The following is a 25,221-nucleotide window of genomic DNA, read 5'->3' as shown; positions in this document are numbered from 1 at the left end:
TGAAATAGAGTATTTATATGCATACACACATATATACACATACATGTAATGTTATGTGGAAAAAGCATAATAAAAACCTAATATTTGGATTTTGGTATAATCTAAATTTTATAAATATATGACGGACAATAAATCACACATACAGATGTACATATGGAATAGACCAAAATGTTAGCATGTTGTCATGGGTTAATAAATCTGGGTGGTAAAATTATGACTGGTTTTAATTTGATTTTTTCTATTTCCTGCATTTTTTAACAGTGAGTGTATGCTTTTTAAAAATGGTGTTTGAAAATGTCACTTTTCTGTTTGAAGGTGGAAAGAATGGGAGAGTTGCCAAATACATGGTGCCCAGTTAGATTTGCATTTCAGACAAGCACATTTTTTTTTTAGTAGAAGTATGAACCCAATATCACATAGGACACACATATGCTAAGAAGTATTCATTGTTTTTCTGAAAGTTCCATTTAACTGGGTGCCCTGCACTTCTGTTTGTTAAATCTGGCAACCCTAGGGGGCAACCTCCTTGGGAACTTTCACAAACTTGTTCCCTGTCCTCCCTGCACACACTCACCCAGCCAGATTCTGATGCATCTCCTTACCTACCTGTCAACATTCAGAATTTGAAATCTCCCAAGGTTGTCCCAGAAACCGGAGAATGAAAGTGGCATTGTAGAGGGGTGCTGTGACCTGACAAGGGTCTGAAGGTGTTTCAGTCACGTCTCTCCTGTTCTTTCTGGTAGAACTTACTGCATTGCCCACTATGAAGACCATACTTTTGGAAGATGCCTTTCTGACTGTGTTCCCACTGGGCTGTTCTCATCACTTTCATGCTCATGAAGGCACTACTGGAGCCACTCTGCAGGAAAGGGTAGGAAGGCTGCAAAGGAAGTTGTTGAGGCTGCTTGAGGCTTCTGGCCCTACAGCTAGTCCCCTGAATCCCTGGATCTCCCAATGACACTGGTGTGGGGACAGAAGGAGGGTTGCCCCCTCTTGCCTCCAGAGCACAACTGTCTCGGCAAAGCCACCCATTAAAGGCCAGGAAGCTGACTGAACTGTTCCCCTCCAGGTTTACCACCAAGGCCAAGGAAGAAGTGTCTTTCTTCCAGAGGACAAATGTATCCAGAGAGAACAGCCCTCTCTCAGGAATGAAGTATCCGGGTGCCATGGCTAGGGTTCATGAATCAGCCTGGCACTTCTGGAGAGCTGTGAGGCATCCATAGCATTACTTTTTTGGGAAACCATTGCAAAAGACCTAAAATAACCCCATGAGGCAACACCTCACAAAATAATACTGGAGGTGCAAACAACTAAACATTAGCCAAGATTTGTAAACACAGACTTCAAAAGGGTGATAATTAATAAGGTGTAGGGCAAAGAGCAATAGAAAAGAAACAGCAGGCTTTTAAACAAGGCCCTGAACCCTCCAGGCCTCAGTTTCATCACCTGCAAAATGGATGGGTTGAACAAAATGATGGGAAAGTGCCTTCTAATTTTGATGTTCTGGAACATTAATTTTGGGGATTAATTGGGGTGGGCAGTTTCTGAACCAGGGAAGCAGAAAAATGACTCAGATAAACCCAACATAATTTACTGAAGCTTTAATTATAGAAGGCTTGGAGGGATTAATATTTCTCTGGTATTTATTTGGTATTGACCACTGTACATGTTAGATTGATGCTTTATAACAGCTCGTGAGGGTCAGTATTATTATCTTCATTTTATATCCAGGGGAATGGAGCCATAGGGAGGTTGAATGACTTTCTTAAGGTCACAGAGCTGGCAAGTGCAAAGCTAGGATCAGAGCCAGGTCTGTCTTCTCCTGAACCCAAGGGCTGCCCACCACACAGTATAGACTATCCCTGGCCACCAGTATGGCTGGGTTGGAGCCAAAGTTACCTGTTCCTGAGCTCTTACCAGCACCAGGTGAGGTACAGAGATGGAGGCAGAGGGAAGTCCATCCAGTAAGAACTACTCATCTTTCTGCTGTGATTAACTTACAAACTCTAAGTAAGAAATTGCCTACAACCAACTTTCATTCACCAGGGACAGATGCAAGGAGGTACGTTCAAGGGCCTCATCCTCTAAATTTCTCCTCATACTTATTGTCTGGCCCCTGGAATATTTTGAATAATATCCAAAGCTTTTTAGTGTGCAAGGAAAGAGTATATTTTAAATACTCTGAATCTCCTCTCCCCATCCTATACTAAGAGAATAAAAGTAGCCTGTGAATTTCAGCCACAGACTGGTTTAATCATTTCTCATAAATAGGTTTTGACTGGGCAAGTGGGGGGAGATGTGGGTGGCATTTTTGCCTGAATGAAGTCACTAAAAGAGAAAAAGAGAAGCTGGAAAAAGGAGGAGTCAGAAAGTCTAAACTGATTTCAGAGTAAATACTCAAGCAAACTTCTTTGAATATGGTGGTCAATCAAATGAATTATTTGGCTACCGTGGGCCCTGATCTTTGTGGGCCTCTAAGGGCTAGTCACAAGAAAAATATTCAGTAAAAAGATTGGAAACAAGCAATAGCAAATAATTTGGTTGGGCAGGAATAGAAAAGTTCCTTTATTTGTATGAGCAACTGCTATTTAAATAGTGTCAGTTACTTCACTTGGAGGAAACAGATCATTTTGGAGTAGATCAACCCTTTTGGCTGTGAAAATTTAAGACCAAAAGGCATTCACCATCTTGAGCCCTTTGGATGATGTCTTAAGTTGAGTTCTCCAGGATCAGACTCCAAGATGAGAGCCATGAAGAAGTGGTTGATTAGGGAAATGCTTCCAAAGGGAATGGGTATGGATGGGGAGGAAGCAGGACAAGGAAAGGAAGGAAACCAAGCAAGGATATGAATTAGCTTCACCCTCATCCCACGGAGGAAACTTGGAGTGTCAATTTCACTTCACCTCCAACCTGAGGTGAAGGGCAGGGCAGAACCTTAGTGAAGGGCAATTGGGGGAGGAAGCTAGATATAAATTCCCAGACATTTCTAGCTCTAAGCAAATGCAAGCCACACAGTTCCACCCTCAGGATATTCCTCTGAAGATCCACAGGCATCTTAACTATACCTCTTTCTATACCTCTTGGAGTACAGAACTAGTCTCTGGATAGCAAGTGGGTGAATCAGATGGATCTAGACCTGAACTCTTCCCTTTTGAAGATCTGATAAACTGAGACTCTATTTCAGCTTATCAGATCTGAATGAGTCCTACTTAATAGGAAAGGAAGTTCAAGTGAGAGGGAATTCACCATGACAACAAGATAGTATAAGTTTGTAGATGCCCCTATTAAATTATCTACCCTGGTATAGTGGGTTCACTTTGGGACATTGGCTGAATGTGTAAGGGCGGCTGTTATAACCTCAGGAGTCCAAAAGTAGAGTACATGTACACATGCATAACATTGAAATAGACTAAGGTCACCCTCAAAAAAGTACTATAGTCTCAGCTGCAAGTAACATTATAGGACCTGTAGGCAGCATTGGGATGGGAGAGCCACATCTTTTCAATGGTAACATAGTCATTGCAATGGCATGGGATAAAAAGGGAAATTTGCTAGTGGACTGGTCATATTCTGCAATTTCTCTCTGTAGAATATCTGAAAGGTCCACTAACTAGACTAAGTGCTGGTATTCTTGGACCATCCACCCAAGAGTTTCCAAGATAAAGACATACTCTTCCTGCTGATATGAACATATGGTGGCTCAATATGTTAATTTAACTTTCAAAAACATACCTGGTGAACTTCTGATTTCTGGTCCAACAAGTAAAGGGCTTGAAGTCTTCACTCATGTCTTCATGACAAGAAAAAAGCTGAACCAACTGAAAATCAACAACTCTTCTTAGATCCAACAGAGAATTGGGTCATGGGGGAAACTGTTGCCCTGAAAACTGGAGAGACCGAAGGTGAATTCAGAGAACCAGAGCTTACATGGAGCAGAAACGCTTCACTACTGCCAGTATTGGTAGGAATTTTCTAAACTATAATTGGCAAGTTGCTGAAGGTTCAGTGTGATAAGCATGAGAGGTTGAAACTCTGAGAGGGTCCAGTTTTAGGGGGGCCCCCTACATTTGTGAGTTTTGTCTCCATGAGTTCCACCAGGTTCTCACTGTGAAGACTGGAGAAAATCCCTTCATGCTTCCAGCAGGGGGAGGGGAAAATAACCATTTTGAAACACACCCAGAGTTCACTCTTCCCCTTAACAAGACCTGCCGCCAAAGGAAACTAACTTATAGTGTCTAATTTACTGTGGTTTTACTGAAGACTAACCACCCTGGGGAAAGGGAAAATACCCAACTCAGGTTTACTAAAAACCTGAAATCTAATTATAGGACTATAGATAAGTTCCCCTCCCCCTACACCTTATTACCACATCAATCCAGCTCCTGTATAATAATAGAGGATTACAGCTGAAAGAACTGCAGGCCTCAGACACTATTTAAAATGTCTAGGAAAACCCAAAATAACAAGGGAGACAAAAACAAGGACACTAAAAGATATTTTGGTCTCTGACACCACAGCTACAGCAAACAATAAACACCACCTAACTCCTAGCCAGATAAACATAAAACTTCACACTAAAGGCCTATCTAATGGAGTTCTTTTTGCCCAATACATCATGTCTGGTTTTCAGCAAAAAATTACAAGGTGAGCTAAAAGGCAAAAGAAAAAAAAACCCCTCACAGTCGGAAGTAATAAAGTAAGCATCAGAACCAGACACAGACATGGCAGAGATTTGGGAATTAAAATAACTATGATTGATATGTTAAGGTCTTCAGTGGAAAAGTGGACAATATGCAAGAACAGATGGGCAACGTAAAGAGAGATACTGAAGTTTTAAGAAGCAAAGGGAAATTCTGGGAATCAAAGACTCTGTAAAATAAAGGAAAAATGCCTTTGATGGGGTTATCAGCAGACTGGACATAGCCAAGGAAAAAATCAGTGAGCTTGAAGATATGTCAATACAAACTTCAAAAACTGAAATGCAAGGAGAAAAAAAAATATGGAACAGAATGTAAGAACTATGGAACTTTTGAAAAAGGTATAACATGCATGTAATGGGAATATTAGAAAGATAAAAATGAGGGAAAAGGACAGAAGAACTATTTGAATGGTAAGAATGGCTGAGAACATTCCAAATTAATGACAGTCACCAAACCACAGATCCAGAAAGCTCAGGGAACACTAAGTAGGGTAAACACCAAAAAATATTACACCAGTATATTATATTTAAACTGCAGAAAATCAAAGATCGAGAGAAAATCTTGAAAGGGCCTGAGAAGAAAAAGCAACTTACCAACAGAAGAATAAGGATAAGAATTACAACAGACTTCTTTTCAGAAACCATGCAAGTAAGAAGAGAGTGGAGTAAAATATTTTAACTGTTAAAAAAAAAAGAATCACCAGCCTAGCAATTATCAACCAGCGAAATTATTATTCAAAAGTGGAGAACAAAATAAAGACTTTCTCAGACAAAATTTGAGGAAATTTGTTGCCAGTAGACCTGCCTTGCAAGAAATGTTAAAAGTTCTTCAGAGAGAAGGAAAATGATATAGGTGAGAAAATCAGACCTTCATAAAGAAAAGAAGAACATTAGAAAAGGAATAAATGAAGGTAAAATAAAATATTTTTTCATATTCTTAATTTATCTCACAGATAACAGCTTGTTCAAAATGATAACAACCTTGTATTTGGAAATTATAGCTTATGGATAGCTGAAATAAATGATCACAATATTAAAAGGGACAGGAGGACATAACTTGGAATATGATGTTTTAAGGTACTTATTCTACCCATGAAACAGTATGGTGTTATTTGAAATTGGACTTGTCTTCAGTGAAAATCTATGTTTCTAACTGTAGGGCAACCATGAAAAAAAAAATAGGTAAAAAGAAGTATAATCTATATGTTAGGACAGGAGAGAAAATGGAATCATATAAAATGCTAAATTAAAATCAGAGAAGGCAAGAAAAGAGTGGAAGACAAATAAATAAAGAGAAGGGCAATGAATAGAAAAGTTACAAGTACAGTAGATATTAACCTGACTGTATCGATAACCAGTTTGAATGTTAGTGGGTTTAACAACACCCAAAGAAAAAAACACCCTACTATATGTTGTCAACAGGTAACCCACAGGTACAGATAGGTTAAAAATTAAGCAATAAAGATAGACTATGCTAACACGAATCAAAATAAACTTGTATTAGCTATATTTCAGACAAAGCCAACCTCAGAACAAGGATAAGAGGGAAATTGTGTAATTGCAAAGGAGCCAATTCTCTAAAAATATAAAGCAATCTTTAATGTGCATGTGCCTGCTATACACTCGTGATGTTGACTACCCAGAGTTAGTGCAGACTTCACAGATTAAACCTCAGTTCTCCAGAAAACCTCCCTCACTTTAGACACCAGCGGCAAGGAACTACACACCTTTCTAATCAATTGACTACAAATTCAAGGGTTCCCCTCTCCCCCCTAGGTTTGATATCTTTCTAGAATGACACACAACACTCAGCTAAGTGCTTTACTTTTTTTACTTTGATTATAAAGGATACAATTCAGGACCAGCCAAATGAAGAGGTGCATTGGGTAAGGTGAGGTCTGGGAGGGTCTGACACATGAAGTTTCTTTGTCCTTAGGACACATCACCTACCTATCATAGTGACGTATGATTGCCAACCAGGGAAGCTCACCCAAGCCTCAGTGTCTACGGTTTTTATCAAAGTTTTATTATGTAGGCATGGAAGCTCCAATCATTGGTCACATGACTAAACTCAGATCTCTTACTCCTCTCACTGCCTGGAATATCACTATGAGGTTAGAGTAATTATGATGATATGATAGTGGCTCAAGTATAGACAAATGAATTGGTAGAACAGAACAGAGAGGCCATAAATAGCCCTATTCCATATACAGTCATTTGATTTATGGAAAACATTCTTCTTTAATTCAGTTGAGAACAGTCAGCCTTTCAATAACTGATACTGAAACCACATCTGTAAAAAAAAAAAGGACCTTAATTATTAGTCACACCATATGTAAAAATTAATACAAAGTGGATATAGACCTAAACCTGAAATTTTCAAGAAGAAAAAAATATGTGTGATGTGTGTTCTTGCTAATAATCTTGGTACAGATAAAAGTTTTTATAATAGGACCAAGAAGCACTAATTATAAAAAAGTTAGTAAGTTGGAACTGATTAAAATTAAGAATTTCTGTTTATGAAAAACTTCATCAGAGGCAGGGATTTGAATCCAAAATATATTAAAACTTCCTGCAAATAAATATTACAAAGGCCAACAATTGACAATTAAAACTTAGTAAAAGACTTCAACAAGCAATTCACAAAAGAGGATCCAAATGACTAATAAGCATATGAAAAAGTACGGCGCAGTATTATTCATCTTAAAAATGAAAACTAAAACTACAGTAAAATAGTAGAATGCACCCATTAGAATGACTAAAATTGTACAAACTGGAAATACCCAGTGTTGTTGAGGATATGGAGCAACTGTAACTTGTACACACTGCTTATGGGAATATAAATTATTGTTAACATTTTATAAAACAGTATAGTAGTAATTACTAAATATACACCTGCTCTGTGACCCAGAAATTCCATTCTTAGGTATATACCCAGAAGAACTGAATGAATATACCCACGAACTGTCATATACAAGAATGTAGTGCTTTTACTCATCAAAGCCCAAACCTAGAGACCACCAACTCCTGTCCATCAACAGGGGAATGAATAAATCCAGTGTGGTATATTCACATGATGAAATACATCAGCAATGGGAAAAAAGCAACTATGGATACATGCAACAACATGGGTGTATATAAAAAAATTACGTGAATAAAAGAAGACAAATTAGTACATACCCTTTGAGTCTATGAAACTCGACAGCAGGCAAAACTTATCGATGACAGTAAGAGTCAGAATGGTGATTACCTCCAGGTGGGGGAAGATGACTGGCAAAGAACTTCAAGGGAAATTTTAGGTGACAGAAACATTCTACATCTTTTGATTTGCATTGTGTTTCAAGTGCATAGACATGTAAAAATTCACCAGTCTGTACACTTACAATCGATTAAGTGTGCTATAAATTATACCTCAGTTTTAACAAAGAAGAAAAAAATTGAAGCTGAGTATTGTACCTATAGCTAGAGAAGCTGTTCATGCTAGTTATAAAGTCAAATGTCAGACAATGAATGAAACGTTAAAAATAAACTACAATACATCCTTGCTGTAGAACATTATATGCTTTTAAAATTATTATTTAAGAGGGAGAGAGAGAGAGAGAGCACAGGAGAGGGGCAGAGGAAGAGAGAATCTTAAGCACACCCCACACTCAGTGTGGAGCCCAATGTGGGGCTCTATCCCACAACCCTGGGATCATGACCTGAGCAGAAATCAAGAGTCAGGCACTCAACCAATTGAGCCACCCAGGTGCCTTGAACATTATTTTCTTTTTAAAAAGATCTTTGAAGAATTTTTAATGACATGGAGAAGCGCTCAGAATATTATATTGAAAGTCAAAAAGATTGGGATACACAACCAAACCAAAAGGTTTCCCCCAAATTTATTTTACTTTATTCTATCTTAATTGTGGTATGATTGACATAAACATTATATATTTTCAGGTGTACAACATAATAATTTGATATTTGTATATATTGCAAAATGATTGCCACAATATGTCTAGTTAATATTTATCACCATATGTAATAACACAATTTTTTTCTTGTGATGAGAATTTTTTTAAATGTGAGTTATATCTATTTTTTTTTTTACTTAAATTCAAATTAGTAAACATGTAGTGTAGTATTGGTTTCAGGAGTAGAACTCAGCAATTCATCACTTACATATAATACTCAGTGCTCATCCCAACAAATGCCCTCCTTAATGCCCATTTAGCCCATACCTCCACCCACCTCCCTCCAGCAACCCTCAGTTTGTTCTCTGTATTTAAGTTTCTTATGGTTTTTATCTCTGTTTTTATCTTTTTCCTTCTCTTCCCCTATGTACATCTCTTGTGCTTCTTAAATTCAACATGAGTGAAATCATACATTTGTCTTTCTCTGACTTATTTCACTTAGCATAATACTCTCTAGTTCCATCCACATTGTTGCAAATGGCAAGATTTCATTCCTTTTGATCACTGAGTAATATTCCATTGCATACATATGCAATCTTCTTTATCCATTCATCGGTCAATGGACATTTGGGCTCTTTCCATACTTTGGCTATTGTTGATAGCACTGCTATAAACATTGGGGTGCATGTGTCCCTTTGAATCAGCATTTTTGTATCCTTTGGATAAATAGTAGTGCAATTGCTGGGTCATAGGGTAGTTCTATTTTTAATTTGATGAGAACTTTTAAGATCTACTCTCTTAGCAACTTTTAAATATGCAACACATTATTATTAACTATAGTATCCATAGTATATATCACATCCCCATGATTTATTTACTTTGTATTGTATCTTATGACCTCCTATATCCATTTTTCTCACCCCCACTCCCTGCCTCTGGAAACCACCAATCTGTTCTTTGTATATATGAGCATAGGTTTTAGGAGGGTTTGTTTTGTTTTGTTTTTAGATCCACGTATAAGTGAGGTCATAGAGTATTTGTCTTTCTCTGTCTGACATTTCATTTAGCATAATACCCTCAAGTTCCATCCACGTTAATGCAAATGGTAAGATTTCGTTCTTTTTTATGGCTGAATGATATTCTAATGTATATTTACACTTCATCCTTTTTATCCATTCATCCATCAATGGACGCTAGGGTTGTTTCCATATCTTGGCTATTGTAAATAATGCTGCAATGAACAGGGAGGTACATATATCTTTTTGAGTTAATGTTTTTATTTTCTTCAGAGAAATACCCAGAAGTAGAACAGCTGGTAGTTCTATTTTTAATAGGGGAAACTTCATACTGTTTTTTCATAGTGGCTGCACCAATTTACATTCCCACCAACAGTGCATGAGGGTTCCCTTTTCTCCACATCCTTGCCACCATCCTTGCCAGTTATTTTGTTATTTCTTGTTCTTTTTTTTTTTTTTTTTTTTTTATAATAGCCATTCTAACAGGTGTGAGGTGATATTTCACTGTGGTTTTGATTTGTATTTCCCTGATGGTTAGTTATGTTGAGCATCTTTTCATGTGTCTGTTGGCCATACAGATATATTCTTTGGAAAAAAATGTCTATTTGGATCTTTTGTCCATTTTTAAAATCTGTTTTTTGCTATTGCATTGTATGATTTCTTTATATATTTTGGATTAACCCCTTATCAGATATATTTTATTTGCAAACATTTTCTCTCTTTCAGGAGGTTACAGTTTGCCTTTTTATTTTGTTGATGATTTCCTTGGCTGTGCAGAAACTTTTTAATTTGATATAGTGCCACCTGTTTATTTTTGCTTTTGGATTCAGATCCAAAAAAATCATCCTTAAGAGTGATGTCAAGAGTTTATCACCTACCTATGTTTGTTTTCTAGGGATTTTATGGTTTTGGGTCTTACGTTCAAATCTTTAATCCATTTTGAGTTAATTTTTGTGTACGGTGTAAAATAGTGGTCCAGTTTCATTCTTTTGCATGTGGCGGTCCAGGTTTTCCAAAATCATTCATTGAAGACACTGTCTTTCCCTATTGTATATTGTATATTCTTAACTTCTTTGTCATAAAGTAATTAACTATATATGAGTAGGTTTATTTCTGGGCTTTCTATTCTCTTCCACTGACCTACGTGGCTGTTTTTATACCAATACCATATTTCTTTTTATTACCATAGCTTTGTATATAGCTTGAAATCAAGGAGTGTGATACCTCCAGCTTTGTTCCTTCTCAAGATTGCTTTGGCTATTTGGGGTCTTTTGTGATTCCATGCAAATTTTATTTTTTTAAAAAAAAATTTTTTTTTCAACGTTTATTTATTTTTGGGACAGAGAGAGACAGAGCATGAACGGGGGAGGGGCAGAGAGAGAGGGAGACACAGAATTGGAAACAGGCTCCAGGCTCTGAGCCATCAGCCCAGAGCCCGACGCGGGGCTCGAACTCACGGACCGCGAGATCGTGACCTGGCTGAAGTCGGACGCTTAACCGACTGCGCCACCCAGGCGCCCCTCCATGCAAATTTTAGTATTGTTTGTTCTATTTTTGTGAGTAAAACGCCAGTGGAGTTTTGATAATGATTGCATCGAATGTTTAGATTACTTTGAGTAGTAAGGACATTTTAACAGTATTAATTCTTCTCTCAATTTTATTTTATATGTTTGGGGATTTTTAAACCTGGCAACAAATAAACCAAAATATTAGTAGCAGTTATGTTTGGATGGTAGGATTAGAGATAGTGACAAGCTTAAAACATAGTTGCAAATTCTTTGACTTTCTTCATATCAAGAAGTGGTATCTGTGCCCCTTCTCCTTGAATTTGGGTGGGTTTAGAACTACTTTAGCCGAAGTGTATAGTGGAAATGACCCTATGTGACTTCTAATGCTGGTTCATAAAAGGGTTCCCACCATCTGCCTGGGTCTCTGGAACACTCTTGGAGCCCCGACCTGCTAGTTATGAAGTCTAGCTACCCTGAGACTACCACGTTGCGAGAAAGACAAAGCCACATGAAGAAGCCATGTACAGGCTCTCCAGTCAACAGGCCCAGCCAAGCCTAACCACGGAGTCATCTCAGCCCAAGCACTATGCATGCGAATGAAGAAGCCTCCACTTGGAGATAATTCTAACTCCCAGACACTCAGTTGTTCTTACCTGAGGTCCCAGATGTTTGGGGACAGAAACAGCCATCCCCAGTGCCCCCTGCCTGAATTCCAGAGAGTTTGTGAGCATAATAAAAATGGCTGTTTAATGACATTAAAGTCATTAAATGGAGGTAGTTATTTGGCAATAAATAACTGGAATGGAGATGATTTTAATTGTCTTTTTGGACTAATTAATAAACAAAAAGTGAAAAACAAAACAAAACAACAACAAAAAAAGTATAGAATCTCAGCTGCTTCCCTCAGTAGATCTTTCATTAGACCAGGAAGGAAGAGATTGCTTGTCTTACCTTAAATGGTCTTTCATAGAAAATGTATCTGATACCTCTCACCTGCCATTATCTAAAAGATACCCAAAGATGAAGATTCTTGGGTAGAAAATGATTGTTGTGAAGGGGAACATGATTCCCTGCTCTCTCTTCTGGGGGCTAGCCCAGGATATGAAGAATTTTTCATTTGGAGGGCTGCTTTCGAAAGCCTATCAGTTGGTAGTTAACTTCACAATACAATTATTACATTCCACACTGCCCTGTGTGGACATAGCTCCCTCTAACACAACCACAGTTAATCAGAATATTTGAAAAAGTTAGTTATACTTAATGAAAACTTATAATCCAGAGTTAAGCCAAAACTCTCTTCATGGAAATATTTCCAATATATTATGGGCTTAATTGTTAGGGGAATGGTAGCTGCTGCCACAAATAATCTAAAACTCTATAGTGGTTTTAATTTAATAGAAATATCAAGCATTCTTGTTCATGTAACAGTAATGGAAGGGTGATTGGGTTGGTGGGAGATCCAGAGACCCATTCGAACAGAGGCTGTGCCATAAACATGTGGCTTCCAAAGTCACCTTGGCAATTTTCTGCATTTCAGCCAATCAGAAGGGAGAAAGAACACACAAAAAAGGGGTTTGTGGCAGGTTTTATGGACCAAGACTAACAATGGAACACATTTCATTCCATTGACTAGCGCTCAGTCACATGGCATCTCTTAAGTGCAAGGAGGCTTGGTAAAGTAATCTGTGAGCCTAGGAAGAAGAGGCAACAGATGCTGGTAAGCATTTAGCTGTTTTGCCATAATCTCTATGTCCAAAGATAGATAAACAAAATGGAGTCTTCTTTAAAGAAAATCTGGCAGTGCCTCTGGGTTCATTCTGAACATTGATGGTCATTGTTCAAGAGCTAAGTGAACAAAGATTAATGTGATTGCATTCCAACTTTACAAGTTTTACCTTTATTCAGTATATTATTGTCATCCACATATTTTTAAATAAAATAAAGACCAAAGGCTTATTAACTAAATTGCATATAGCAAGAAACATTCATATATATCATTTTATTTCATCCTCATGACAATCCTGTGAGATATATGTTTTGATTCTCTCCTTCCCACATTTTGCATATGAAGAAATGAGCCTTAGCAAGTAGAGTGACTTGTCCAAAGTGGTAAAGCTAAAACTCTAATTCAGGACCTTTTATTTCAGAACCCATGATCCATAGCCATCTGTAGTGAGTTCTGATTAACAGATATAAGCTGTCAGGGCCCTATCTGTATCTCCTTGGGACCTTCAATTTCCATGCAAGTTTTCTGCCTAGCTTCCAATTACAAGCCTCTTTCTGCTTGAGGGCTTCCTCTTTTGTTGCAGAGGAGCTGACTTTTACCAAACTTTTCCTTTATTAAACTTGCCTTAACCAAACTTGAGACGGGGTCTTCTGAGGCCTTTTTCTGATGAGGCTTCATTTTGGGGTCTGTCTTTGTCCCATTTAGTCCAGTTTTAGCAAAGTCCTGCTGGATCAGTTTAGTAAATATCCCCCATCCTCACAAAAAATGCAAAAACACGAATTCGAAGGGATACAGGTACCCCTATGCTTATTGCATTATTTACAGTAGCCAAACTATGGAAGCAACCCAAGTGTCCATCGACTGATGAATAGATAAAGGAGATGTGATGTGTGTGTGTACAATGTATATTGTATATACACAATGCATATATACACAATATACATATTCAATGGAATATTACTCAGCCATGAAAAAGAATAAAATCTTGCCATTTGCAACAACATGGATGGGTCTGGAAGGTATTATGGTAAGCAAAATAAGCCAAAGACAAATACCATATGATTTCACTCATATGTGGAATTTAAGAAACAGACAAATGAGCAAAGGAAAAAGGGAGAGAGAGAGGCAAACTAAGAAACAGACTCATAACTATAGAGAACAAACTGATGGTTACCAGAGGGAGAGGATGAGGACATGGGGGAAATAGGGGATGGGGACTAAAGAGAACACTTATCATGATAAAAAAATAAAAATAATGAAATAGAAAAGCAAAGCATAACAAAGCAAAACCAATAAACACAAAATTTTCTTCTTTGACTCTGGCCTGCTTTTGGCAAAAATCCTATCAAAGTGGTTCAGCCAGAATTCTCCTTACCCCATGTTCCCTCCATCTGGTAATCCCCACTCTACTTGTTGGCTATAAATCTCCACTTGTCTATGTGGTACTCAGAGCTGAGCCTGATCTCACCCCGCCCCCTCCCCCCCACTGCTAAGTAGTCCCCCTTGAATACAGTCTGCCTCACCATCTTTAATAAGTGTCATGAATATATTTTTCTTTAACAGAGATTTAAACCTAGTTCTCCTTGACTTCATAGCCAATGTTATGGTCTCTAACCTTTTGACAGAAGATTTGTAAAAAAGTCAAACTTAACTTCCAGTAAAACTATATATAAATATGCTTAGAAACAAATACACAAATTTTATACATTTTTTATGCATTTGTTAAGAGAACTGACTGTGGGATTAGCCTGCTTGGCTCCAAGTCCTGCTCTGCCCCTCATGAGCTGGGAAAGTCACTTAACTCACTGTGCCTTTGCTTCTTCATCTATAAAATGGAAAGAATATCAATACGTACCTTATGGAGTTGTTATGAAGATTCAGTGAATTAATATATATACGTAAGCACCTTGAACAATGTCTAAATACATAGAAAGCACTGTCAAATGTTTGCCATTATAATCACAATAATATATCTTTCTCTTTTTCTTCCTCCCTCCCTCCCTCTTCTCCCTCCCTTCTTCCTTCCTTCCTTCCTTCCTTCCTTCCTTCCTTCCTTCCTTCCTTCCTTTTTCTTTTCTTTTCTTCTTTCTCTCTCTTTCTTCTTTCTTTCTTCTTTCTTTCTTTCTTTCTTTCTTTCTTTCTTTCTTTCATAAGCTTCACACCCAACATGGAGCCCAGTGTAGGGCTTGAACTCACGACTCTGAGATCGAGACCTAAGCTGAGATCATGAGTCAGACGCTCAACGAACTGAGTCACTCAGGCACCCCATCACAATAATATATCATATTCATTATGAAGAGTATCTCCCCAGAAAAACTGAAAAATATGAGATAAAAAATAGATAAAATAGAAGTGCAATATTTTCTGTCTGCCTTCCTGAATTGGTTTGCACAGCCATTGGCCTTTTTATCCTCTCCTTCAGACATCACTAGGTTTGCCTCACTCACCTTGATGGTCACTATGGGACATGAAGACTCACAGTCTGGGCCCGTTAGGATGCCATGATACACTTAAGGCATGCCATCTTGGAAACATGCTCTCAGTGAAGGCAAATGTGAATCCCCAGTCACAAAGCCAGGGTGTGCCTGACTCCTCACTTTGGCTAAACACAAGCTCATACCTCAGAGGGGCCTTCCTGAGCCCACCTCTTCAAGTAGTCCCCTCACTGTGATATTTTGTCCACAGCTCCTATTCCTTTCTGAAGTTATCTAATTTCTTCATTTGTCTGCTCCTTTATTGTCTACCCCCTTCATTAGGATATAGGATGTTGTCTATTTCATTCGCCTTATTTCCAGTGGTTAACCCGTGCCTGGTACAGGGTAGGTGCTCAAAAGGTATTTATGGAATAAATGAGTGATGGAATGAACCCTCTGATGCTCCAGGGACCATACAAAACCATAAATAGGAAAATGAACCTGAGATCTTCTCTAAGCAACGCCTCTCCTGTCTTCTTTCTCTTGTCCCAGTTGAAGCTCAGAGAGGTTAGGAGGAGGTCCAAGAACTCATGCAGAGCCAGACAGAAGGCTCCCGAATATTTGACACACAGTGACCACATCATGGTGCTTTGCTCCATTGGGAGGAAATGGAGGAAAGCAGAAATCTTCTTTGTGGTTCAATAGATTAGAAGGTTGAAAAACCAGCTCCATCATCTTCCCACTGTGCATCAGAACAAATCATGTCTGTTCTACATGGTTTTGAAATAGTTTTAACCCTGAAGCAGAGAGAAGAAGGAAGGAAGGAAGCATTCTCCTCAGCCACATCAATTCCATTTGCCCTAAGATTTCAAAGGGAGACTAGATTCCAGGTCCATTTCAAGGGGCAAGATGATTTGCCTACTGCACCATTCTGTTCACATTTCTTGAGGTTTTCCCTTATCTCCTTCTGGATTACATTCCACCTCATCTTGCTCTACTTGTGTTCTAGGTAAACCTCATCTTCTACATGTCCTTCCACATTCCCAACAAAAAAGGTCTCAGCTATTTATTGAGCTGGGACCTATTATATGCAGTGACTTTTGCCCCCTCTTTCTGTGAAGTCCTCAAATTTCTGAATAGCTGTATTAGCCCTATGTAATACTTATGGAGACAGAGACCCAGAAAAATTAAGGATTAATTTATCCCAGTAAACCACAATACTGGGGTTTGAAGCCAAATTCTTCAATTCCAAGGCACATTCCACTAAATCGGAGTTATTTCCTCTTACCACCAGGTATTTCAGTTAATATTGGACTTAACTGAAAATAACAGAATATCCAATTAGTAGCAGCTTAAACAAATGGGAAGCTTTTTTTTTTTTCCCCAGAGAACAGAAAATCAGGAGGCCAGGAATCAGGGCTGGTGCAGTGGTCCAATGATGCCAGTGGAGACTCAGTTCTTTTTTTGTTACATCCTGCTCTCCTTAACATGTTGGCTTCACCTTCAAGCAGGTTGCCCTTGGTTGTAAGATCATTACTTCACCTACAGCCTCATGGGCACATCCCCAATTAAAGAAAAAGGGGTAAGGGACAAAAGGCCAAAAGAATAATGTTGCCTGGATCTGTCATTTTTACAAATCTTTTCTTTATTCACTCCAAAGATTTTTGCTTATATCTCTTTGCCTGAAAGGTGTCACAGGGCTGACTTTTGCTGTATGAAGAGAAGATCAGCTGGAGGTTGGGTCAACCAACACATCTCCAACTCAAACTCCTGACTGAAATTCTGTCTTTAGATACCTACTTTCACATGGCTGCCTAATTGATTTCTGAGGTTCCTCAGAAACATCCAGCGGTTTTTTGAGTGTATAGGCCTTGTTTTACCATCTCTTGCACCCTGCATGGTGCTGCACACAGAACTGATCTCAGTACAGATTGATTGGAAGGATGTGGGAGAAGAAGAGCCTCAGAAACAGGTGATGTAGAGAAGACACAGCCAAGGTCACAGGACACATTCCTGGGGTCCTGGAATCCAGCTGAAGCCTGCTGCATGTTTGGGTCATGGAAGCATGCAGGGCCCAGAAGAAGGTAGAGTGGGTGTGAGCCATCGTAGTCTGCCCAGCTAAGTGGAGGAAAAGAGAAGGCTTGAGTTGAACCTGTATCTGTTTTTGTCATCTAGCTCATTTTTATCTATAGAGAGGAAATGCTTGCACAAATAGTAACGACATTCTTTATAAGCCTGATTTCCTTTTAACTCTGTTAATGCCAAAGCCAAGTTCCCTGAAGGTTATATATGAGGGGGCCATCATTCTTTGAGGCGAGTGGGGAAGTCTGCGAGCTGTTAGAAATTCCCCTCCTCTGAAAATACCTCTTCTGCAGCTCTAGCAGCTGCACAGACCACCATTTGAGGTTCATTCTTTTGGGTCAAGACTTCACCTAGTATCATTTTCTTTAGTGCTGCCTACCACCACTCAAACTTTGTTTTAAGACCATGGACATTCAAAGAAGAAAAAAAGTCCCTTATCACACTATCCAGGTAACCCATGTTCATATTTTAATAAATGAAAGTAATTAGTCTATATATTTGAAAACTTTCAATAGTAGAGCAAAGTAGAAAACAAACGGTAAAAGCCTGATCCCTCAAGCCTGTGTCTCTGTCGAAAGATAGCCAAGGATACATTATTTCTGATTGCTTTCAGAAAATTTGTTTATGCCCATACCCGTGTGCATGCATATCTGTCTACCTATCATTATCTATTTGTATATACCTCTTCCCATGACACAAAAGGATGCTTCTGGACACATGGTCCTATAACGGGTTTTTTTCCCTGTCTCTGTGCACACAGAACTAGTTCATTCTTTTCCACAGCTGCATAAGAATCCAAAACAAGGGAGTCCATAACCATTCAGTGATTCCTTCTCCCTGCAAGAGGTGTTTAAATAATTAGGAATATATTTCTTGGGTGCTTGGGTGGCTCAGTTGGTTAAGTGTCTGGCTTTTGATCTCCACTCAGGTCATGATCTCACCATTTGTGAGTTCGAGCCTCGTGTCAGGCTCTGTGCTGACAGCACAGAGCTTGCTTGGGATTCTCTCTCTCTCTCTCTCTCTCTCTCTCTCTCTCTGCCTTTCCCCTGCTTGCTCTCTCTCTCAAAATAAATAAACTTTTAAAAAAGGAATATATTTCTTACACATAATTCTTGACCAACATCTGTAGGTATATTTCTACAGGTAAATTCCTAGCAGAGTAGTTGCTTAGTTAAATGATACATATATGTTTTAGTCCGTTCAGGCTATTATCACACAATGCCATGGATTGGGGTGCTTATAAATAACAGAAATTTATTTCTTACAACTCTGGAAGCTGAGAAGTCCAAAGTTAAGGTGCCAACAGATTCAGCGTCTGGATGAGAACCCCTTCCAGTCTCCTAGAGAGCTGGCATTTCACTGTGTCCTCACATGGTGGGAGGGGTGAGGGAACTCTCTGGGGTCTCTTCTATAGGGGCACTAATCTCATTCATGAGCACTCCACCCTCATTACCTAATCATCCCCAAATCACCCTGCTTCCAAATACCATCACATTAGGGATTAAGACTGAACATGTGAATGTGAGGAGGGCACAAACATTCAGTCTATAGTAGTACCTTTTTTTTTTTTTAACATTTATTTATTCATGAGAGGGAGAGTGTGTGTGTGTGTGCCCGTGTGTGTGCATGCATAACATCAGGGAAAGGGCACAGAGAGTCCCAAGCACTGTCAGAACAGAGCTGGATGTGGGGCTCGAACCCATGAATGATGAGATCTTGACTTGAGCCAAAATCAGGAGTTAGACACTTAACCAACAGAGCCACCCATGTGCCCATTTAAAATCAGATTGATTTTGTCAAGTTTCCTTCCAGAAATATACAGTGCACACCCCTTGCTGCAGTTCAATGTCTGCCAGTTCTTAACTTTCCATAGCTTTCTCAGAAAAGGGTCTCCTCAGGGCATCTAGGTGGCTCAGTTGGTTAAGTGTCCAACTTCAGCTTAGGTCATGATCTTGGGATTCATGAGTTCGAGCCGTCATGTCAGGCTCTGTGCTGACAGCTCAGAGCCTGGAGTTTGCCTCAGATTCTGTGTCTCCCTCTCTCTCTGCCCCTCCCCTGCCCATGCTCTGTCTCTCTCTGTCTCTCTCTCTTAAAAAATAAATAAACATTAAAAAAATAATAATGGGGTCTCCTCACTTTAGCTTCTCACAATCTTGAGTTTAAGAAAATATCTTGTTGCTGTTTAATTTGCATGTCTTTCCTTATGAGTAATGTTGAGCATATTTTCATATTTACTGTCTACGTTTTATTTCACTTTTTGGTAGTTGACTGCTGATGGGTACTGCTTGTCATTTCTCTATTTTATTTGCATGAGCTTTCTAAAAATGAGAGAAATTAGCCCTTTTCCTATCACATGAGCTAAATATTTTCCCAACTTGTCATTTTTCTTTTCTCTCAGTTTATGGTATATTTTTACTCCAAAAAAATCCATTTTACATTTGAATCTTTGATCTATCTGGAATTGATATTAGTTTTATAAATGAGGAAGAGATATAGCTTTATTTTTCTTTCCAATCAGCCCATTTCTCCAACACCACTTACATACTAATCACCTTCTCCTTAATATTTTGAAATGTTACCATTTCATACATCAAGATTCCATATGAATTTGGTTTCATTTGTGGACCCTTCATTCTTATTCATTGATCTATTTTTACCTAATAACTTAAAGCTACCTATTGTAGCTTTAAAATAATTTTGGCATCAGACAGAGGCAGTTTTTGTCTGATTTTTGAGAAGTTTTCTGATTGAACATTTGTTTCACACACAAAAAATTTAATATCATTTTGTTAACTTAAAAATTGATATTTTCTCCGGCACCTGGATGGCTGAGTTGGTGAAGCATCCAACTCTTGATTTTGGCTCAGGTCATGATGTCACGGTTGTGAGATCAAGCCCCGCTTTGGGCTTTGTGCTGGGCCTGGAGCCTGCTTAAGATTCTCTCTCTCTCCCCCTCTCCTTCTGCCCCTCCCCCACTTGCACATACTCTCTCTAAAAAAATAAATGCCATTTAAATTGGAATTTCATTCAATTTATGAATTAATTTAGGAAGAATTGGTATCTTCCCATCAAAGACAATAGTTTGTCTTTCAATGTCTTAAGCCATCTTTGGGTCTGTCAATAGATTATTAAAGTGTTTTTAAATAAAACCTTTGAAAATTACATGTTACATTCATGTCTAAGATTCTTTATGGCTGCTATTTTACATGAGATCTTTTCTTTTACCACAATTTCTAACAAGTATGGTTTAGGAAATGCTACTGGTTTTATGTATCTACTTTGCAACTCATATCTGAATTCTCTTGCTGTTTCGTGTTGTTTTCCAGCGGCTTTCTCAGGTTTTCTGGGCCTGGCATTGTCTTTTAGAATGTAAATTATCCCCAAAGGGGATATTGTCATTTGTTTGACTAATACCTGATGTTCTATCATATGAGAGGTTGTGCTATAGTTGCTGCACACTGAGTCAGTACTTTTTATACTTCCTTATTCAAGCAGGGACCCCAAAAGTCTTGCTTCCTCACCCCAACCACAGACCGTTCTGCTCTTTCTCAGTTCCTAGAACATTCCATGCTGTCTTGTTTGTGAAATTTCATGTATCTTATTTCCCTATTCATCTCTTCCCAGATCTCTGTTTAAAAGTCACTTCCTCCAAGAAACCTTCCCTTAATCCTAATTGAAATTACCATTCCCCTTAGCCTATGCTCTCACAGCTCTTTGTTGTCTCTTGTAATACTCAGCACACTTAGAAATACTGCTTTCACCTCTGTTTTCCTTGCTAAATTTCAAGCTCCAGAAGAAACAGAGAAGGGCTGCCTTAGGCAGTGCTCTAACTGGGAGTTCTTCACTATGCCTGACACATGGGGGCCATGTAGTGAGTATCTGTTGGATTGCAGCTGAAAGCAGCCTGCTGCAAATTTGGTATTTTGGGTTTTTTTTTTTAATGTTTATTTATTTTTGAGAGAGAGAGAGAGAGAGTGGGCAGGGGAGGGGCAGAGAGAGGGGGAGACAGAATCTGAAGCAGGCTCCAGGCTCTGAGCTGTCAGCACAGAGCCCGATGCGGGGCTCGAACTCACAGACTGTGAGATCATGATCTGAAGTTGGAAGCTTAACCAACTGAGCCACCCAGGTGCCCCCAAATTTGGTATTTTTGATGTCTTTGGTTTTCATCTTAGCACTCAGAAGAATTCTACCTTTGATAACATATCTATGTGATTTTCAGCATGAAAATAATGTTGCTTTTTAATGATGGAGTAAATCAGGACAACAAGAGAAGGCCATAATCTTTCCATGCCTTTGTGAACTGCAAGAGATTTAAACTCTCCATCTTTAACTTAAAAGATTAATAATGATTTAGCTTCCCAATGATGTTATTTTATGGATGAACATTTTTTCTCCCAAAATATTTTCCGTGGGGATCAGCATATCTCAGTTTGAGATGGATGGAAGAACCCTATCCATTACACCTTTCTGTGGGTTCCTCTATGTAACCCACAAGAGGCAGGACACAGAAGACCAGGTTCCGATGAAAGATTACTGACGTGTCGGTGGACTACAGGCCAGCAGAGGAAATGGCCCAGTACAAACATGCTGCCGACTGTGTGTGTGGCCACAGGGCCTGGATATATAATCAATCAATAAATGAACTTCCCAAAGATGTGCTTCCCAAAGTTTGGGTGATAGATCTAAAGAAGTTGGGAAAGAGCAGTCTCCAAGAGACCATACGGAGAGAGCCCAAGGTGCCCGGACGAAGGCCTCACATTTACTCCCATCAAGAGCCTGGCAGCGAAAATGGAAATCCTGAGGTGAGTTCCTACTGGGTCAGTTCAGGGCAGAGGCTGGGCGCTCAGACATGACAGCCATTCGTCGTGTTCATAGTCACAGTGCTGGCTGTAGGTGGATGACTATGGGCAAATTACTTACCCTTTCTGAGCTCCAGTTTCCTCATCTACAAGGAGTTTTAATGGAAAAATGAAACAAGGTGTATGAAGAACTCAGTGGCTTGTTTGCATTGCAACAAAGGATCAACAGACATTACTCTCACAAGGTCATGAACTCAGAGCATGCAAACAGTCCATTTTTCATCCACCAACATTGACATCCCCAGATCTAAGCTGCCTACTTAAGAAGATGCTAAACCTGGTGAAGACCATTGCTCCTTGGTTCCCTTATATTCCTCAAATTAATGGAAGCTTGACTTACTTCCTGGATATGACTTGGCTTAAACACACGGATGGAGTGGCCATCTTTCAGGAATCAGACATGTCAAAAGTGAGGGAGCATGGTCGGGACCTCAAGGATTAAAGAAGTCAGTAGGATGTTTTCCTACTATACAGTGAAACATCTTCCCATTCGGGCCTCTATGAAATAGAAGGGAAGATGGACTAAGACATGCTCTTAGAAGCCAGAAGGTCTGGGCTTGAATTGTAGCCTTGCCATAAATGCTCTAGATGAACTTAGGCAAGTTGTTTAACTTCTCTTAGCTTTAGTTTCCACATCTGTAAAGAAGAAATAACATGACCCCAGAGGGTTGTTATGAGAAGATTATATATGTGGGAGCACTTAGCACAGTACCTGGGTTACACAAACACACACACACACACACATACATGGAGGAGGAGAGGGGGAGGAGGAATTGTAAATGAATCCTCCTGGCTCATGGAAACTAGTCCCATTACTTTGCAGCCTCAGTTTCCCAGGACAAAGTGTGGACACCCCCACCCACGGGATCCTGACCCTCTTGCTCTGGGCAGGCCTGTTTGCTGTTCCACACAGAGCAGTGTCCCACCCGCACACAGATCAGAAGCCAAAGTTGGAAATCAGTCCCAACATGTTCTTGAAATCTGCAACAAATTTGGTGCTCTCATTCAACCTGCAGGCACCACTGTAATAAGTGCTTGCTGGCCCCACCCGGGTCTGAGGTGGAGGGCTGGCTGTAGGGACCCCAAGAAGAGGAGAACGGAAGGGAAGGGCTTAGGGACAGAAATATGTGCTCTATGGAAGATCTGAGCCCTACTAAGGAGATTCCAGACCCTCATCCTTCTCTGTATTAGGCAACCAGGAAAAAATCCCACCTTGCCCTGAAGGTAGATGGGGTGGGTAGGAAGAGAGGAAGTAAGAAAGAGTGTTGACAACACAAGCGAGTGTCAAGAGGTATCTGTGCGAATACTGAACACCGACCAGCCTGAGCTGGGAAGGAGGCACCGAGTGATGGAGAGCTGAGGTGTTGGAATGAGCTGGGCCTGGTTCAAACCTTGTGTCTACTACTCACTTCCCCAGGAGACTTGGGTCATGCATTTAGCCTTTGTATGCCTGTGTCTGTTTGTCTCTCCAGGGTGTTATGGGGGTACGTGGGCTAAAAGCATTTGAGGCTCTGGGCGAGGGGCTGACGTGTGGAACCCATATAGAAGAGACTTGATACATCCCATGAGAATGGACCTTGGAGTCGGATGCACAGCAATCCCACCCGTCAGCATCAGTAGTGATGTTAGTGGCACGGAGCTTCCCTGCTTGTGAAGTGTTTTCACATAGCGACAACACTGATGGGAGACCAGGCTGGACTCATTCATCCCCAGTTTACAGATGAGTTAACTGAGGCTTGGAGGCTGCAAACCCACATATCTTTACTCCACGTGCAGTGTTATGTGTCAATTAATTTATTTTATAAAGTAGGAGTCATTTCAAATACACAAAATGTGTCATAGTACATCCCTACTTTGTTTCCACTTAAATTCAGTGAATGTTAACCTTTGCCATCTTGCCCCAGATGTCAAAAGAACTAAATTTCACAGGCAGTAAAAGGCCTCCTCTTCCCCCATCAGATTCTCCTCCTGTAAATAATCTGATGTTGATGTGCTACTGTTTATGTCTTTATACATTCATTAAATATATTCATTACAGTATTACCCTACTTATGTTTTTAATTCTTATACTATGAGAACTTTTTTGTAATTTTTTTCACTCAACATTAAGTTTTTCATCAATTCTTTACATTGATGCATAGACAGTTGGCCTCATAGGGGTGCCTGGTTAGGCCTCCGACTTCGGCTCAGGTAATGATCTCATGGCTTGTGAGGTCAAGCCCCATGTTGGGCTCTGCACTGACATCTCAGAGCCTCGAGCCTGTCTCCCTCTCTGCCCCTCCCCCCACTTGTGTGCGTGCATGCGTGCACTCTCTCTCAAAAATAAACATTTAAAAAGTTAAAAAAAATTAATTGCAACTACCGTGTATTATTCCATATACTTATTTACCCTTTCTTCATTAATGGAATTTTATTCTGTTTTGTGTCTCTGTGTCCCTGTGTGTGTGAGGGAAATCAACGTTGCAACACGCCCCTTTTAATACAAGTTGTGAAGGTTCTCTGCATACATCTAGAAGTGTTCTTGCTTAGTTTGTAGTAAGCACATCTACACCTTTACTAGATTCTGCCAAATTGCTTTCCAAGTCATTTTGTTAAATTTACCGTTAGGTAACTTTTGGTTTTATTGCTACTCTGAAAGGAATTTTTTTTTGAGTATCATTTCCATTGTTGCTGGTAGATAAAAATGTTATGGACTGGGGTATTTTCATCTTACATCCAGCAAATGTACTGAGCTCTCTCATCCTTTATAAAAATTTATCTGTAAATTCTCTTGGATTTTTCTGGATAAATAATCATATTGTTATGAAAATTTTCAATTTTATTTCTTTCTCTCTAAACTTTACGCTTTTTTATTTCCTTTCCTTGTCATACCACAGTGCATAGGACCTAGAGTACTATGTTAAATAAAAGCAATGACGTGATGGTAAATGTCTTTGTGTTCCGAATTTTTAAGAGGGTGAAAAGCAAGTAAAACAAATTCGATGATAGAAATTAGGACAGTGATTACCTCTTGGGTCAGAG

General features: G+C 39.3%; 1 long non-coding RNA gene across 1 annotated transcript; it reads right to left on the bottom strand.

The window, feature by feature from the left end:
- Positions 1–554: 554 nt before the first annotated feature.
- LOC123577491 lies at positions 555–7,970 on the bottom strand. Its single transcript, XR_006701875.1, has 3 exons — positions 7,880–7,970; positions 3,733–3,887; positions 555–880 (listed from the first exon to the last, which is right to left on the bottom strand). It is a non-coding gene; the product is annotated as an uncharacterized LOC123577491 (long non-coding RNA).
- Positions 7,971–25,221: the final 17,251 nt, after the last annotated feature.

The sequence above is a fragment of the Leopardus geoffroyi genome, chromosome D2, assembly GCF_018350155.1.
Source record: "Leopardus geoffroyi isolate Oge1 chromosome D2, O.geoffroyi_Oge1_pat1.0, whole genome shotgun sequence".
In the NCBI taxonomy this organism is placed as follows: domain Eukaryota; kingdom Metazoa; phylum Chordata; class Mammalia; order Carnivora; family Felidae; genus Leopardus; species Leopardus geoffroyi.
The sequence above is the reverse complement of the archived record's forward strand: the minus strand, read 5'-3'. Positions and strand labels throughout refer to the sequence as shown.